Raw genomic sequence first — 17,030 nt, forward strand, 5'->3', positions numbered from 1 at the left:
GATATTGTTATACACATGGGCGTATATATTGTTCACAGGGGGGAGGGATGGATCAACTTTTGGTATGATTAGGGTTGCTTTATTTCGTAAGTGAAAATCCAGGACACTGCTGGCCGGAAGCTTGTTGGGGAGCAGGGGGGAGGGGTGCTGGACCCGACAAAGTTGTGTGTATGTAGTCACACTACTTATTAGTATTGATACCAGTGGCGATTTCTCTGGGTGTGTAAGTCGTGTGTCAACGGCCAAAGGAAAATGAAATAAAGAAGAAAGTATCTGTACTTTTATAAATTACGATTTTGAGCGTTTATCTTTAATTGTCAGTTTCGAGCGCCCGGTAGTTTTCGAACGCGGCGCAGCTCGCAGTGGTTGTCAGGCAGGCAGATCGGTCCCGGACTGCCAGGACGTTGGAGAGGAAATACAACGTCTTACCACTGCCAAAACATAGGATGACCGCGCATGCGCACCCTGCCACCCACCACCATGGTTAGCTTCTCAAGGCGTTGTATTTGTTCCCAACGATTTGGCTTTCATTCGCCCCGCGTTGTTTTGCTCCTGATTGTTGTGCATTCTTTTTTAAACGTGTGGTGTGAAGTGATGTGATTATTTTAAGATGGAGAATAGTGAAAGTGTTGTGCAAAAGTATTAAAATAATTCATTTTCTTCGCTTTCGTATTCAGAGAAGAAACAAGTGATTGATAATCAGTGGCGCAGGAACGTTTTTCATTTGGGGGGTACATATATATATATATATATATATATATATATATATATGTCCAATCAAGTGTCGCAATAATAATAATTAGGATAATTATATTTAATTAAATTAATATATTAATTAATTAAATATGTACATTAATTAATATTGTATTGTTATTATTTCATGAATAGGTAAAAAATAGTAAAAGAATAGAAATATAACAGCAAGTATTCATTATCTAGCGTACGTGTAGTTAAGATCGCCAAGATTTGCACAAAAACAACTGCCCTGGCAAGGAATTTAATGTCGGATAGAAAAAGAATTGAATATTTGTTGAATAACAAACAAAGGAGTTAGATCCAATTAACGAAAAGTAAAGTTCCTGATTAATATTTTATGGATATTATCATTAGTAGTGTGCATAAAACTTTGGAATCCTTCAAAGCCGTATGAGCCAAATTCCTTGCCTTCCAATAAGTTCAGCGGAGAAAACCATCGAGTATACAAATAACTCCCGGATTTCATTCGTGAATAACAAAGCAACGATAGATGTTATGCAAAATTTTATTTCACAGTTGGAAAGAACAAGGATTACCATTTTGTTTCCCATATGTACCGAGACAACTCCATGAACGTCCCTACTTTCTTGAGGAAGACGGCACCAAGTTAATGTAACGTCTGACCGTTATGTATGGATGTTACGCAACTTTCTGCAACCGCAATCGAACGAACGTGGCAAATTGGCTGTGTGGTTCCAACAGGATGGTGCCACAGCACGCGTATCGATGAACGTGCTACGTGAAATGTTTCCAGGGCGTCTGATCTCACTTCGAAGTCACCTTCCATGGCCAACTCGTTCCCCGGAGCTCGCACCCTGCGACTTCTTTCTGTGGAAGTACCTGAAGGCTGAAGTTTACCAAGGAAGGCCGAGGACAGCCAATGATCTGAAAGATGGTATCAGACAGGAAAGAGCGGCAATACCGACCAGACATGACTAGGAGGGTAATGCAGAGCTTCAGGGCGAGACTTCAGAAATGCGTACACTGTGCAGATCGGCATTTGGACGATATCATTTTAAAACAAAGTCAACTATGTCACACAAAATGGTGACTTGTGGCAATTTTGACAAAAAATAATTGGAACATTTTGTTATTTGCAAATATGTAATAAAATGGTAAACCTTGTTCTTTCCAACTGTGCAATAAAGTTTTGCATAACATCTATCGTTGCTTTGTTATTCACAAATGAAATCCGGGAGATATTTCTGCCGCACCCTAACTTTTAATTGTTACGCTGTTCAAGCATGGTATTGACATTGATGGAAATTGAGTATAACAAATGCTAAACAATTATATTTTGATAAATTACTTTTACTACTTGGTAAGTCTTTTGGGGGGAAGGGGTCCGGACCCCCTGGACCCCCACAAAAACGACCTTGATACCTAGGTATAATGTGAAGCCATGAGAAATATTCTCTTTTAGAACAGCACACACGAATGTCCTGTTATTTAATGCAAAATATGCATAAATATTTTTCATTGTTTTTGTTAGAATTTAAGTTTTCAAAAAAAAAAAAACAGATTTTAAAATCAGATAACAATTCTGAAACATATAAGGCTAAGCTCTGGACCTCATTCTGGGCTTATTTGGATTTCACGGAACGGAAAATCAGGGGGGTTCTTGAGCCACACCAACCAGGAATAATCATCTCCCACCCACTGGATATAGAAACTACATTATACTATAGAGTTCCACTTCAGTTCCGTTCATTCTAATTTTAAAAGTCCCATAGCTACGCATAAAAATATCTTTAAACAATTTATGGCAGATGTGTACCACATCCAATGCCTTTTAGAAGCCATGTATTTGGTATTTTCTCAGACATCTATAGTGTGTTGTATTAAAAAAGAAAAAAATGAGTTCAGATGGTTCCCAATCAACTCGTAAGAAGTTGAAATATTTGTGAAAAATTTGACAAATCATTTATTTGTAATATAATTAGCTGTACCTAATGTCGCTCTTCAAGTACTGAAAGTAATATCATTCGGTACATTTACAAAACCGAAATCCTTCAGCTCTCAGAAGTAGCAAGGAAAGCCATACGCTCAAAAGTTTATTCTTTCTTTTCAATTTTTGGTGGACAATGTGAAGAGCCGGCCAAGGTTTATTTTTGTATGAAGTGGTATTAAATGCAGATACATGCGTGTGTTTTAGGATGACATGTCAATTTCTCGTTTATGTGAAAAGGTAAACTTTAATGTAAGCAGAAGCATGTGCGCGTCACAGTTAAAGATTTTCGCATCTACAAAGAAAATCTAAAACACATTCCCACCTCGCCGGACTCCGTGGCGGAGGGGTTAGCATAGCGCGCTATGACGCCTGAGGTCCCAGGTTCGAATCCTGGCCTGCCCATGGGTGTTATTTTTTAGTGTCTATCAATTTCATCATCATATCATCAACACTCATCCTCATCTTCGCGATTAGCCAAAAGTGGCAGAAATGCGAAGTAAAATAAACCAAATCAATCAATCAAATATTCCCATCTCATTCAAAGATCTTGTAAATCCAATCCAAAATCTACCAATAGAACCTGCAGTTAGTCTCATTTATCTCGTGCATTCATCTGACTAATGTAATTTTCTTACAATTTGACTTTAGAGTTTAACATAAAATGGCGTTGTGTTTGTGTTGCATTCGATATCACAATTAGATTTTAAGCAATTAATGTCCAATTATAAGTATACCTAATACATAGGTAAAAAATAGTCCCCCTCTGATAAAATCGCAAATTGCACCCTGTTTAAATGTCTAGGAAAGATTTCATTTCACCTAGGAATGATATCGCGATGCGATGAGTCGAGAATTGTCACAGCCTCATCTCGTCTCCTGTGTGGTGAGGTCCTTCTCGTTCTTGTTTGTGCTTATTTTTCTTTCGGTTTCCACTCTGAAGTTATGAAAACTTATTCCAAATTCACCTCATTCTCAGATAGGCTAATCGGCACTCTTATTTTTTTAAAAATATATATCTTAATATATAGGTATAAGTATAGTTTTCTCAACACCCTCTCACAAATTTATGAAAATGGGTGAGGTACAGGAGTGCATTGTAACCCCCTTCCCCCCAAAGTTGGTCTGTCGTGTCTCGTCTCGTTCGTGTAAGTGTTCCGTTTCGGAAAATTCCATTATAAATATTCAAAAGAAAATGGGGTCAGTCATATACTCTTCTGATGAAGATTTGTATCTTATCTTCGAATCGACGCGACCACTGCTTTAGAAATGTGTACCCCCCCTTGCGCAAAGCAGCAACCGTCTGCAGCGTAATTGTCTGAGAGTCAATCTGATTCCATCGTTCCACACACATTTTAAACAATTTTCATCTCCTTAAAGAGGTTTCCAAGAACTTAGGTCAATGAACTAACTAGTAGCAAGCACAATGTAGTATAATAAGTTTACAATTAAATGTTTTGAATTTCTGTGGTAAGGACTATAATGTTTAAAATTTATAAACAATAATACATTTTTTTATTGGGCGAATTGATAATAGGTAAATTTAACAGTAGCACCTTCCATCTGCTGTCAAATTACCAAAGGGGGGTACAGGGGGTACAACTCGATTTACGGAATTAGGGGGGTACAGTACCCCCCTTCAAAAATTTGCGGGGGTACAATGTACCCCTGTACCCCCCCGTTCCTGCGCTACTGTTGACAATGGTCGACCATGTCCGAATCTCACGATGTCAACATGTGTTAAACGAAAAAGTGGTGCTGGAAAAGATTTTGAAAGACATTTTCGAAAAGAACTCTATGAAATTTCAGACTGGCTTTGCGGGTGTGATGTGAATAAATTTTACTGTTGGACATGTTTATTATTCTCGACTAAGAAAGGTGTTTGGAATTATCAAGGGTATGAGGATTTGAATCATCCAATACTGTAGTGAAAAAAACACAGTGAGTCTGAAATAATAAAGAGGTTGATTAACGCCGTCTGCTATTTAGCAAAGCAAGAACTGCCATTACGAGGCCATGAGGAAAATGCAGCATCTCTCAATAAGGCCAATTACATGGAATTCCTTATTGCAAGTGCCGAATTTGATCCCTCATTAAAAGAACGTTTATTAAATTCTACAGTTTTTCGCGTACTTCCGCAGGCATTCAAAATGATTTAATAAATTCAGTTTCAGTTTTAAAACACACACTTTGTGGCTATCATAGGTCGATGAAACATCAGACATTGCATCAACCGTGTTACGTTTAGACTGTAACAAAGATCTTAAGGTGTTCTTTTGAGGTCTTAAATCACTGTACGTTTTTCTCTCATTCTCCAAAGAGGTTACACTAACTTTCTGCTTTCATGTCCAGAAAGCTCCCGTCATTAGTTCCTACCAAATGGAATTTCACCTCTAGGCTAGTGTGGACTGTCAATGACAACAGAGAAGCACTGCTTATGTTTTTTGAACATGTTAGTGACAGTGAAGACTTCGATCATTTGACTGTAATGACTTCAAGAGGATTTTCTAGCTTCCTGAAGGATTTCGAAAATATATTTTTAATAAAGGCTTTATCCAACTTGCTTGCCTATTCAGACGTATTATTCAGTATATTGCAGTCTAAAAATGTTGATATTTTGTATTGCAGTAATAAAATAACTGACCTCTGGGGTGATGGGTGTTCCACCAACCCCTCTGGTTTCAAAATCGTGCTTTAATTGTATGGCGAAGTATTGAACAAAAATTTTCTCGTTTAAACAGTCCTTGCTTCTCCTTATCCTTCAAATATATTAATATTTTAAATGAAGTATTTATTTCATTTAAAATAATATATGTAATTTAATGTTTTTCTAAATATTTCTAAATTTACACCAAAAATGTTCGGAGAAAATTTGTAATATTGGTTCACAGAAATGAGAGGATTAACATTCCTTCTTTGCCAACGCCTGAAGTTCAGGGTCAGGAGACGCCACTGATTGATACTTTTCTGTTCATCTTGTGTCATACGTTTTTAAGAACCAAATTTCTTTAATATGATTCGAGGGGGAGAAAATAACTGATTTGACAGTCTCAATGTAGTTTCTTATCGCAGAAATTCCGAAACTATCAGGAAATTGCAGATATTGGTCTGCAGTCCCATCTGGTGTGTGGAATTACGAAATTTCCATCCCATCCGTATCCCGTCCTATACGTCTGTAATTTAAGAGAATGAAATAAGTCCGAAGGAATTTTTTTATGAACAAGCGGGTAGAATAAGGAAACTGGTAATTTTAGTGAACAAAAAAAAAAGAGGGGGGTTCGGACCCGTTGAATGCCCTTTATATACACCCATGGTTATTCACATTATTTCCTTGTAATAATTATACATAAACTAAGTATAGATATGTACTGTGCAACTAATGTAATCTTCTCAGTGTATTTTCTCTTATCTGCACAAAAATATTTGATCATAATTTGCGCAACAGAAATGGATCACAAACTGAAATTGCATTATGGAAATGAAAGTTAAATAGGCTTTATAAATAAAGTGAAGAATGTGAAAATTCCTATTTTGCACTACATAGGTTACGGTAAATATCGATAAATATAAGTTTAAAAAATATTTTTGAGTGTCTGGTCAGCAACCAATTTTATAAGCAATATTTTTCGCATGGCCTGAGAACACACACGCAGCTGAACCCTTTCATTTATTTTGCACGTGAGCAGCAGGGATATTTCATAGAAGAATTATCATTACAAAGCATAGGGATAGATATTAGAGTATTTTAAGAGTTTAGGCAGATTAACAATTCACGTCAACCTACAACAATTTCACCTGTATTGTGTGATATATGGTTCTGCCCTAATATAATTGAACGTGCTCTTTCGATAATAATTACACATTTCTGTCTTGCAACACACAACCTCGACTCGACACGATATGTTCATTTCCTTGCCCCTTTTCTGTATTTGTTTCCTTTCTCCTATCGCTCCTTCTTCCATTATTTACATCGGTACAGATTTGTAAAACTGCTGCACGTGTTCGCTCACCGTGGGCTACCCATCCGGAACTGGACACTTGAAGCAGACGACAAGCGAGCTCTCCCTAAGGAGTGACGTAGTAACATGGCGGCGGCGTGTTTTCAGCGCAACGCTAGCCTCGCAACTTTGGAAGTCTCGTTTCTGCTTTAAACTGGACGCAGAGAAACGCGAGAACTTGCAGGGGTCATTTTTCCAGGGTGTAGTTTTTAAAATTGTTGTAAAAATAATTGAGTGGAAATGTCCATTGTCTCTCATTTAAAAGCACTTAACCCTAGCAATGCCAAGGTATTTTTTGTTACACGGATTACCAAAGGGGGGGAGGGGTTCAGAGGCCCATGAATGAAAGTTCAATTGAACTGGACTGATGTGTGTTTTCTGTCATTTGTACACATAAGTTATCTAATTAGACACTACTTTCATGTCATGGAATTATACATGAAAGATAAATTACATAATGATTTTTAAGTAATTATAGTAAATCACTGTAAAATGTATTACTTTTCTTCAATTGATACTTGGAACAATGCTTAAACTGTGCAAAATTCTAGCAAAGTTATGTTTTTTTCTATTTCTACTACCCATACGTTCATTATTTCAAATTGTTACTATAATTAGCAATTGAATATATCCTCTCATGTATTAAAATACCTTTAAAACATCATTGCGAAATCTTTCCTTAGAATTACCGAGGAATATCAACGAAATAAAGTAACTTTTTAATTAACATTTTTGGGAAAAATCACGCGATGTCATTCTAATTATTGCAAAGAACAATTACTATTTCTATGAATTTTTACATTGATGGATATACATGTAATACGCAAAAAATGAATCAGTGGGACTGAGAGGCCCTCCCCCCCCCCCCCCCTTGGTATTGCTAGGGTTAATTCTCGATATCTTCTTGAAAATGACAGTTTTCATTCCAGAAATGTCTTGGTCTAAAAATTGTGATTTTTTCACATCCCAAATGTCGGTATTTTAAATATGTCCGTCCCGCACACCCCTGCTATCCTGGGAAATAAATGTCACCCTTCAATTATATTTCACACCTTATACTATTATATATTATTTGAAGTAATGTTACATTTATGTAATGTTACAGTCTATATACACTGATTGTCTAACTATAAAAACGGGGCTTCCGAAATATAGTATCTCAGAGGCCCCGATAAGAAACAGCTTTTTGGCCTGGGTCAACGAATTTATGGACTGCAGGAATAATAAATTTATCGCAATCTAATCATGTAGGTTGAATTATATATTTTGCAATTCTTCTCAATGAATGGATGAAAATAATAGTCTTCAACTAATCACATAATTCATACATGTATACTACATACATGTATATGGTATTGTATTCTTTAATTTCACAGAGTAACAAGGAATATTTATTACGAACGAAACATTACAAATCACTAGGTTATTATGGAAGGATGCACATGATACCAAGATAAAGAATGTCCAAGAGATGTTGATTGGGTCACATTCTAAGACTATCTACTTGTACAGGTGGAGTTTGGCGAGCTTTCTCTACCATTCATAGTCCGAAATTCGGACCATTTGTATTTTCTGGACGATACTCCAACCAAGAAAGCGAGTATGCACATTAGCGTTATGAGAGCATCTTTATCGGAGTCTGACATGCCTGCTGATGTATCATCCCAACGTGGTGGTCTTTCCTCTTCTCTTCCGTTAAGCCCATCATCGCAATGCGTTCTTGCCCACTCTTCGAAGTCGTATATCCTTGTTGTTCGAGGTTGTGGTTGTCTGTCACGACGATATCTGTAGTTGTATAAATCCCTATTTCTATAGTTGTCTGCCGTTCGTATTAGACTTCTGTCATATATTCTCCTTCGTCTGTAATTGCCCAAAACTTCATATGCCGTAACAATGGATCGAAACTGCTTCACACATTCGTGACTACCTTTGTTCCTGTCTGGGTGATACTTCATAGTCAGCCTGTAGTATGCACTTTTAATATCGGATTGAGTAGCGTTGCAAGTCACGCCTAATGTGTCGTAGTGTGATTTCCTATTCCTGGCGTCAGTACAAACATGCCTCGTTTGGCTTTTGGAGTGCGTCGTTTTACGTGCAGTAGACAACAGCAGAGGTGTTCCAGATACCCTATTCAAAGATGAGCTGTTACAGTGGTTAGTTGACCCGACTCCTTTGCCGAAATGCATCTTGCGGCGTTCACAAATTCTCTGCATTCGGTCATCATGACGGATTTTGCACAACGTCTCCATCTTGTTCATTTTCTTTTTAAGAATAGAATATTCCACCAGCCCTGCTTTGGGGGTCCAATGTTTATATCTTGCAGCACTCGGAGAATCGGTTTGTACCCGGGAGCTATCATTCTTGCGTTTGAAAAGTGCTGTCAACGTTGGCTGGCTTTTGTATAATTCGTTCAAAGCAGAAACCAAGGTTTTAGCCTGGAGGATTTGAGCCATTTGCATTTCCTTTACCGTGCTGATATCCTAAAACTTTAAACCCGATCAACGTATCTTTATCTCCTTCTGTAATGTACTTCACAATCGCAGCTTACCACTTTGTGATGAAATTCCTTCAACATAAAATTTCAGAGAAGAGTCTCCCATATTACTTGTATTCGAAAGTGTTGCGTTGGTCATCCTGAAAATTTTCGTTACTGCAAATTTATTAGGGACATTATAACTAATCTCCCTATTATCGAGGGAGGCTACAAGAAATGTCCCATTTGTCCTAACGAATGCTGCAATGGATCTCAATTAGTAGTATTGGCTACCATGGTTACACTCATTGCTAATCTGTTTAATTGTTGGTAAAAGTACAAATAACAATAAACACTCCTAAAATAGAATGAAATCCTGGAGTTTTCGTTGATGTTTCAAATCTGACGACTAGTTACATTTGATTGATTGATTTGTTGTTTTAAGTCCACTTTGTGCACAGGAAGGCTAATCGGGACAGGACCTACAGTTTAAAGTGCGATCCGAATCAATGTGACATGTGCCTCCACCGGGTATCGAACCCGGGACCCCTTGATTACAAGGCGACGACCTTAGCACTACGCATAGTTACATTTGAGTTTTTCTGTAAATTATGGGATATATTTTTTTAAAAAATAGAACACGATATCAGTACGTAGGCTACACTGATTTATATATTTCTGATCAAGAACAATACTCAGCCGGCTCAGTGGTCAAGTGCGTTAATTGGTCGACTTTCGATCTTGCCAAGAACTTCCCAAGTTCAATTTATTAATTTGGTTTATTTTACTTCTTTTCTCTGCCACTTTTTGGCTAATTGCGAAGATGGGAATGAGTGATGAATGGACACTCACAAACATCCATGTCTAGGGAGGGATTCGAACCCGGGACCCCTGGCATCGTAGCGCTAACCTCTCCGCCACGGTAGCAGGCTTCCCGGGTTCAAATCCTGGCATTGACTTGGGTATTCTTTGCAGGGAGCGAAGTCATTGAAGACTTGTGGGGGGAAGAAGATCTTAATCTACACCCCATATGCATATATATATACACTCACACACATATAGATACATAAATTATTATAATATGCATATTTATAATGTTATTAAATATAAAAGTCAATTAATTACTAAATATTTTTAAAAAACATTATTATTAAATACACAAAGTAATTAATTAGTTACTTTTATATATACCTATCAGATATGTGTAAAGTAGCAAATTAATTTCTTCACTAACTGGTTAAAGATGTCAATAAATTACAAAATAGTTCTGTTATGTACAAGCTTTTGTTTAGTTTTTGTATTAATACAAAACTATTATAATTTATAATCATGTTTGACTTGCATTCTTTTTTATTTGCACGCATATTCTTATTGGTGTAGACAGTAATAATCTCTTAAAAAAAGAAATAGCATTCTGCACTCACTACTTTGTGTGTTTTCGATATTATCCTTAGTAAAGTACATAAGTTGGTGTTTTAAGTCCACTTTATGCACAGTAAGGCTAATCGGGACTGGACCTACAGTTTAAAGTGGGATCCGAACCACTTGTGCCTCCACCGGGTATCGAACCCGGGACCCCTTGATTACAAGGCAATGACGCTACCACTGCGCCATGGGGGAGGCCCTAGTAAAGTACATAAGAAATAAATACTAATTGCTTATATTTTGTTGTTACAAGAAAAACGGGAAATTTTTGGTGGGGGGATTTTTTAGGTCAAGATTGTTGGGGAGTGAAAATCCCCCCCGTCCCCCCAGGATTTCGCACCCTGATTCTTTGTAAGTTCCCCTTCTCAATTTCATCATGAGATTACTCATCCTCATCGTCTCGAATAGGCAAAAGTTGCAGAAACGCGACGCTAAATAGCAAAAACAGAATTACAAGACAATACTAAATTCATCTTTAATCGTGCGTTTCATTTTATCTATTTCACTTATTTCAATTTTATCATGTCGTAAAAGATGTGTTTCTGTTTCATCGTGCGAGCTCGACGCTAGGACGTTAACATTGACTTCATCTGGCTGATAATCCGAGAACGCTTGTTCGAATGATATAATCAAACGTTCTCATTTTCGTCGCGATTAGCCAAAAGGGACAGAAAAGTGACGTAAAATAACATAATTTAACAAATCAAACAATCGTTCTCGGTGCTATCTTGCTATGCACAATTGTAAGTTCAGTCATTAGACAATTACATACACCCTTTACTAATAAATAGATTACATTTATTGCAATATGTAATGTACGGTTAGAGAGGCTGGTCTTAATTGAATCTACTACAGTTTAAAGATGAGTTCAAGCAAGTCAATAAACTGTGCCTCTATATCGAATAGAATCCTTCAATATAATGTGAGAGAGTTACCGATGTATGTATGTACATTATATTTTCGTTAATTTTACAGTTCAGAAGAGCAGTCACATGTAAATGGAAAACTTGATCAAGTGGTACAGACTCAAACACATCCAATTTCAAGAGATGTTGCTTGAGTTGCGTGTTTCAAGGAGTATAAGGTTGAAGATGTCCCTGCCAATCAAATAGGCGCAAAAAAAATTGAGCAGATAATAACACATGTAGATTTACATTTGAAAACCTACAAAAAAAAACAAGCGAATAGTACCACACTTATTGTAAACAGTGGTGTATCAATAAATATTGAGAGGGGGTGATATGGCAGAAAGTCGGTTTAGCTTTGTGTGTAGCAGTGCTATATTTTACTTCATCTAAGCCACTAACGGGGAATGTCTGATATTCCTTAAAAATTAGTAACTTGCCTCATTAGCATTAGTCTGTTTTTAGTCCCGGCAAGGTTCAATTCTAGGACCAGTTTTATTTTCACTTTACGAAATGATCTTTCAGAAACTTTATCAAAGTCTCAAACAATACTATTTGCGGATGATACAAATATCATAGTAAAAAGCCTGGAACATGAGCAACTTCAACGACACAACTAAACACCTGGCTAAACAACAACAAGCGTTCCCTGAATGTTAATAAAACAGTTCTAATAAATTTTTAATCCAATAAAACAAACAAAAAACTTATAAGTAATTATTAACAATGAAGTCGTCAAAGAGGGGGTCAAAGGTAGGTATGGTCTCAGGGAGTGTTCAGATGCTGATATGAACACTCTGTAAATACTGAGGAACGCCATTGGGTATAACAACTACCAATACTACCAACAAATCCTACCTCCACGTCCCCGAAGGCTGTTAGCCGCGTGACCCCTGGGCAATGCAGGCAGACGGAGGAGGGTGAAGGCGAGTATCCAGCGCCTAAACTGCAAAGTAAGTATATATATAGTTGAGAAAGTAGCGCAGTCTTCCCTCCCGAAGCTGAAAAAAGAGGGTCGTGGGCGGTCCCAACCCTGACGTCACTCACAGGACAGGGGTGACTCTGTCACTGACCTTTCCGCTTGTTATAGGATCTGCATTTGTGCGAGAGAGTGTGAAAGTGCCTTGTTTTTCCTTTTTCTGTAGCTTGTGTGATAGTGGAGAATTTTTTTTTTTGCAACAACAATAACATTTAAGGAAGATGCCGTGCAATTGTGCTGTTGCTTTGTGCCCGAACAACGCAAGAAATACTGTAGGTGTAAGCTACTTTTCGTTCCCAAAGGATCCGATTACGTGCAAGATATGGGTTTCAAAGTGTAAGAGGTTAGATCCTGTTAACGCCAAAACAGCGACAGTGTGCTCATCGCATTTTCTGGATGCTGATTACGAACGGAACTTAAAAGCAGAACTGCTGAGCATTGCCTGTAGATCGCAACTTAATAAAAACGCTGTACCAAGTTTAAATTTGCCTGGTTGTGTGGTGAATTGCAGTAGTGTGCAACAGCCAAATGACATAATTGATCGAAGTGGACGTGCCAATAAACGTCAGATTAGAAAGCGAGCATTGGAAAAACTTGAAGAGTTGTCTCCTCGCAAAAGAATTTGCATGGCACATAATTCAGAGACTTTGAGTACTGGAAATATATCCAATCTGCAACAAGATAGTGAGTTCGAAACGCTGACAAAGAAATGAAAATGTGCTGAAGAACAAATAAAGAAACTGCAGACACTACATGATGAAAGTGCTAAGAAAGTAAACAAAGTAAAGAAACAATGCAATCGTTTATTACATAAAGTGAAGAATTTACAAATTAGCAATAAAAGTTTGAGGCAACAGTTAGTAAAACTTCACAAATCAAAGCAATCTGCTTTCAATGTGTCTAAGAAAGTAAGGGAAATTCTTCGACCAGTGTTTTCCTCCAACCAAATCGAATGTCTTCTTAACCACAAAAGCAGACCGAAACTGTGGTCGAGAAGTGATATTGTAAGTGCATTAGCACTTAGGCATGTGTCAAGAAAAGCTTACACCTACATGAGGAAAAATATGAAAATCCCTCTTCCAAGCATTTCCACTTTGCGTCACTGGACAAAAAGTTTCAAGTGTAGACCAGGCCTTCTGAAAAGTGTTATTGATGTTATGAAGAGTTATGGAGAATCACTTCAACCACACCAAAAGTGCTGCGTATTATGCTTCGACGAAATGAATATATACTCCAAAGTTGCGTACGACGCTGAGAGTGACACTGTCATGGGACCGTTCAAGAATGCACAGGTAAATAATTTATTACTTTACTTACAAGTAGAATTAACAAGTTATTTATATAATGTTAGAACGTAACAGAAGTCAAATTCTAGCATAACGAATGAGCAAGTAATCATTTTCATTCATTCATCATTGAGAGCCTTTCCGATGGCGCAGTTCTGGAGTCGTCACCTTTCAATCAAGTGGTCCCTGGTTTGATTCCCGGTGGAGGCACATAGTGGTTAGGATCCCACTTTAAACTGTAGGTCCAGTCCCGATTAGCCTTACTGTGCATAAAGTGGACTTAAAACACCAAATCAATGTGAAAAGATATAAGGTAAAATATGAATAAAATTGCTAGGGTGTGTTCACCAAAACTCAGCGTTAATTTTTTGACTGAAGTTTTTCTAATAGAAGTTAACTACTTTAAAGTCCTTAAAAAAGTGTTACATAGCATAATTAAGAATGAAAAATACATATTAAAATTTGGAAAGACACATCTCGATAGACTGTGTTATCAGGATGAAGTACTAAATTTATTAGTAGTTCATAATGAGATTATTATCAAGTATTAATACCGTAATTATTGCTCGAAACTCAACATTTTAATGACAAGATTTTAGAAAGTTTTTTTTTTTTTTTCTTTTTTTTACAGGTCATTCTGGTTCGCGGGTTGTACGCCCCATGGAAACAAACTGTATACTACAACTTCGACACACAAATGACTAAGGATATCTTATATTTAGTAATATCAGCAGTGCAAAGTGCGGGCTATGAAGTTGTTGCGTGTGTTTCCGACTTGGGAGGTGGAAATATAAGGGTTTGGCGAGAATTAGGTGTCGCTTCGAGTCATCCTTCGTTTGTGAATCCGAATGATAAGGGACGGAACATTTGGGTATTTGCAGATACTCCACACATGCTTAAATTGCTAAGAAACCATTTTATTGACAAAGGTTAAGTCTTGCCATCGCAGAATGTCGTAACAAAAAAAGTCATACAGTCAGTGTTAGATAAAAATGAAAGTGAACTTCATTTGCCTTTATCGATAACGGATGCACACATTTCCGTATCAGGTCGCGAGAGACAAAGAGTATTCTATGCCGCTCATTTATTTTCTAGAAGGACAAGCAGTGCTATATGTTATTTATTTCCAAATGAAGTTGAAAGTGCAGAATTTTTCGCATTAATTAACAACTGGTTTGACATAATGAATTCATATGTTAAAGAGAATTTTGATGTTAAATTAAAAAGTGCTTTTGGAGTGCATCTTGGACATCAAACCAAGGTGTTAAATGAAATGAAGCAGGTCATCGAAAGTGTTCGCGGGAAAGGACGTGGAAAATTGTTGCCTTTTCAGCAAGGAATGATACAATCTATCAACGCATTATTTGGGCTCTATCAGGATATGAAACAGAAACACAATATGAATTTTTTACTGACTGCAAGGTTGAATCAGGATGTAATTGAAAATCTTTTCTCGCGTCTTCGTGGCATGGGAGGTTTCTATGATCACCCTCTCCCTACAGAATTTAAAAACCGACTTAGGCTGCTGCTGTTAGGAGTGAATATAGGACAACTTCCCCTAAAAATGCCAACCAGGGATCAGTGCGAGAATGATGAATTACACAGTAGGACATACAATAGTGTTTTTAGTACGATGGTGTCTGACATTTTACTTGACAAAGAGGAAGGCGAATCAAAGACGAAGGATAACACCGATGGCAGCGAACTCCAGTTTCCAACAGAGTGCAGTGACAACGAAGCCCACGACTGTTCCAAGGAAGGTTTATATTATATCGCAGGTTTCATTGCGCAAAAGTGTCGGCATTTAGATAAAGATTTGGGTTCTCGTACGGACAGTCTTCCTCCCGTTCGTCAAAAAGAGAAAAAATGGGTTGACATAGTGTCGCGTGGTGGACTGTATAAACCTACTGAAGAATTTTTCCAAATCATTGAACAAATGGAAAATGCATTTTGTTTATACAATCCTCCTGGTGATTTAAGCAGGGAATGTGGAGTAATGAAAGCAATGAGGAAATTATTACTTTTCAGGTTTGCTATGATAAAGAAGGAAATTATAGATTTATTTGTCAAAACTCGGACATACATTCGTATCAGGCATTTAAATTCGAAAATTAAACACAATCGAAGTCTGCTCAAGAAAGGTAAAAAATGGTTGTTATCTAATTAATGCCAACCCGTAGTCAGGCATGACTAACTTTGGAACGGGAACTTGTGATCTAATTTACATTAATGTATATTTGACTTTGAGAACAAATGAGAAACAAGTACTCAATATTTTGTGTGTGTTGACGCTTCACGGGATATAAAAAGCCATCTATCCAGACTCTGAAATGAAGCGTGAACAGAGTGTGAAGTGAAATAACAATAGTGTTTGGATTATTTATGTTTGCTACATGTGCGCAGTGCAGTGTGTGTGCTTTTTGTGTATTTCCTGGCGTTTTGTTAATGCTTCTTTCCTGGACATGGTAAGTCACATTTATCAATTAATTTTAACTTGTGCATGGTAGTATATTTTCTTTCATTTGTATTTACATTTTGGTATTTTGATATTGTAATGTCTCGGCCCCAGTGATTTATTCACTAACTTCGCCCTAACACTCCACACAGTTTTTAAAAAAGGACAACTTTGTGGTTATTTTGGCTCTAAGTATACCTTTTCACCCCCATAAACACGAACTTACACCCCTAAAAGAGAAAATTCTGAATAGACCTCTGCTCCACCCCCGAGCCTGCTTTCCCGCTTTTCATTACATGTTAATTATATTGATAGTTAACCTTCGGCGACACAGTTTACTAGATATAGTCTGCTCTATACATATACATTTACTTACACACACACGCTAGAACATTCAATCGATTTTTAAGACAAATTTATGTCCAAAAACACGGAAGAAGTATATATGAATTCCTATGCCGTTGCTTGTGCTCGTCTTTGACATGTCCTGTGTCTGACGTCATCCGTGGAGGTTTACGAATGGTTCCGAACTTTTCCGAACGCCAGACTGCACCTCCCTGCCTAAACTGGATGTTATCAGCTAAGGGAGTAAACCCTAACAGAAAATCCTGGTCCTCCAAAGAAATGGGGGTTGAGCACTAGGCCAGCACCCTGGTCTCATAAAAATAACCTTCCGCTAAAAAAGCTCAATTACAGAAAGCCGGATGGATTAATGGAAAACGACCTAGGCATATGAAAAGGAATAAGAAAGATATAATCTGTGTAGGAACATGGAATATCATGACTATGCTAAAACCTGGAAAAA

The 17,030-nt window shown here is 37.4% G+C and overlaps 1 pseudogene; it reads right to left on the minus strand.

Annotated features, from left to right (window-relative positions):
• Nucleotides 1-7,126: 7,126 nt before the first annotated feature.
• LOC145992530 (uncharacterized) lies at nt 7,127-9,446 on the minus strand (annotated as a pseudogene).
• Nucleotides 9,447-17,030: the final 7,584 nt, after the last annotated feature.

Source organism: Lepisma saccharinum, chromosome 9 (genome assembly GCF_977018435.1).
Source record: "Lepisma saccharinum chromosome 9, izLepSacc3.1, whole genome shotgun sequence".
NCBI lineage: Eukaryota > Metazoa > Arthropoda > Insecta > Zygentoma > Lepismatidae > Lepisma > Lepisma saccharinum.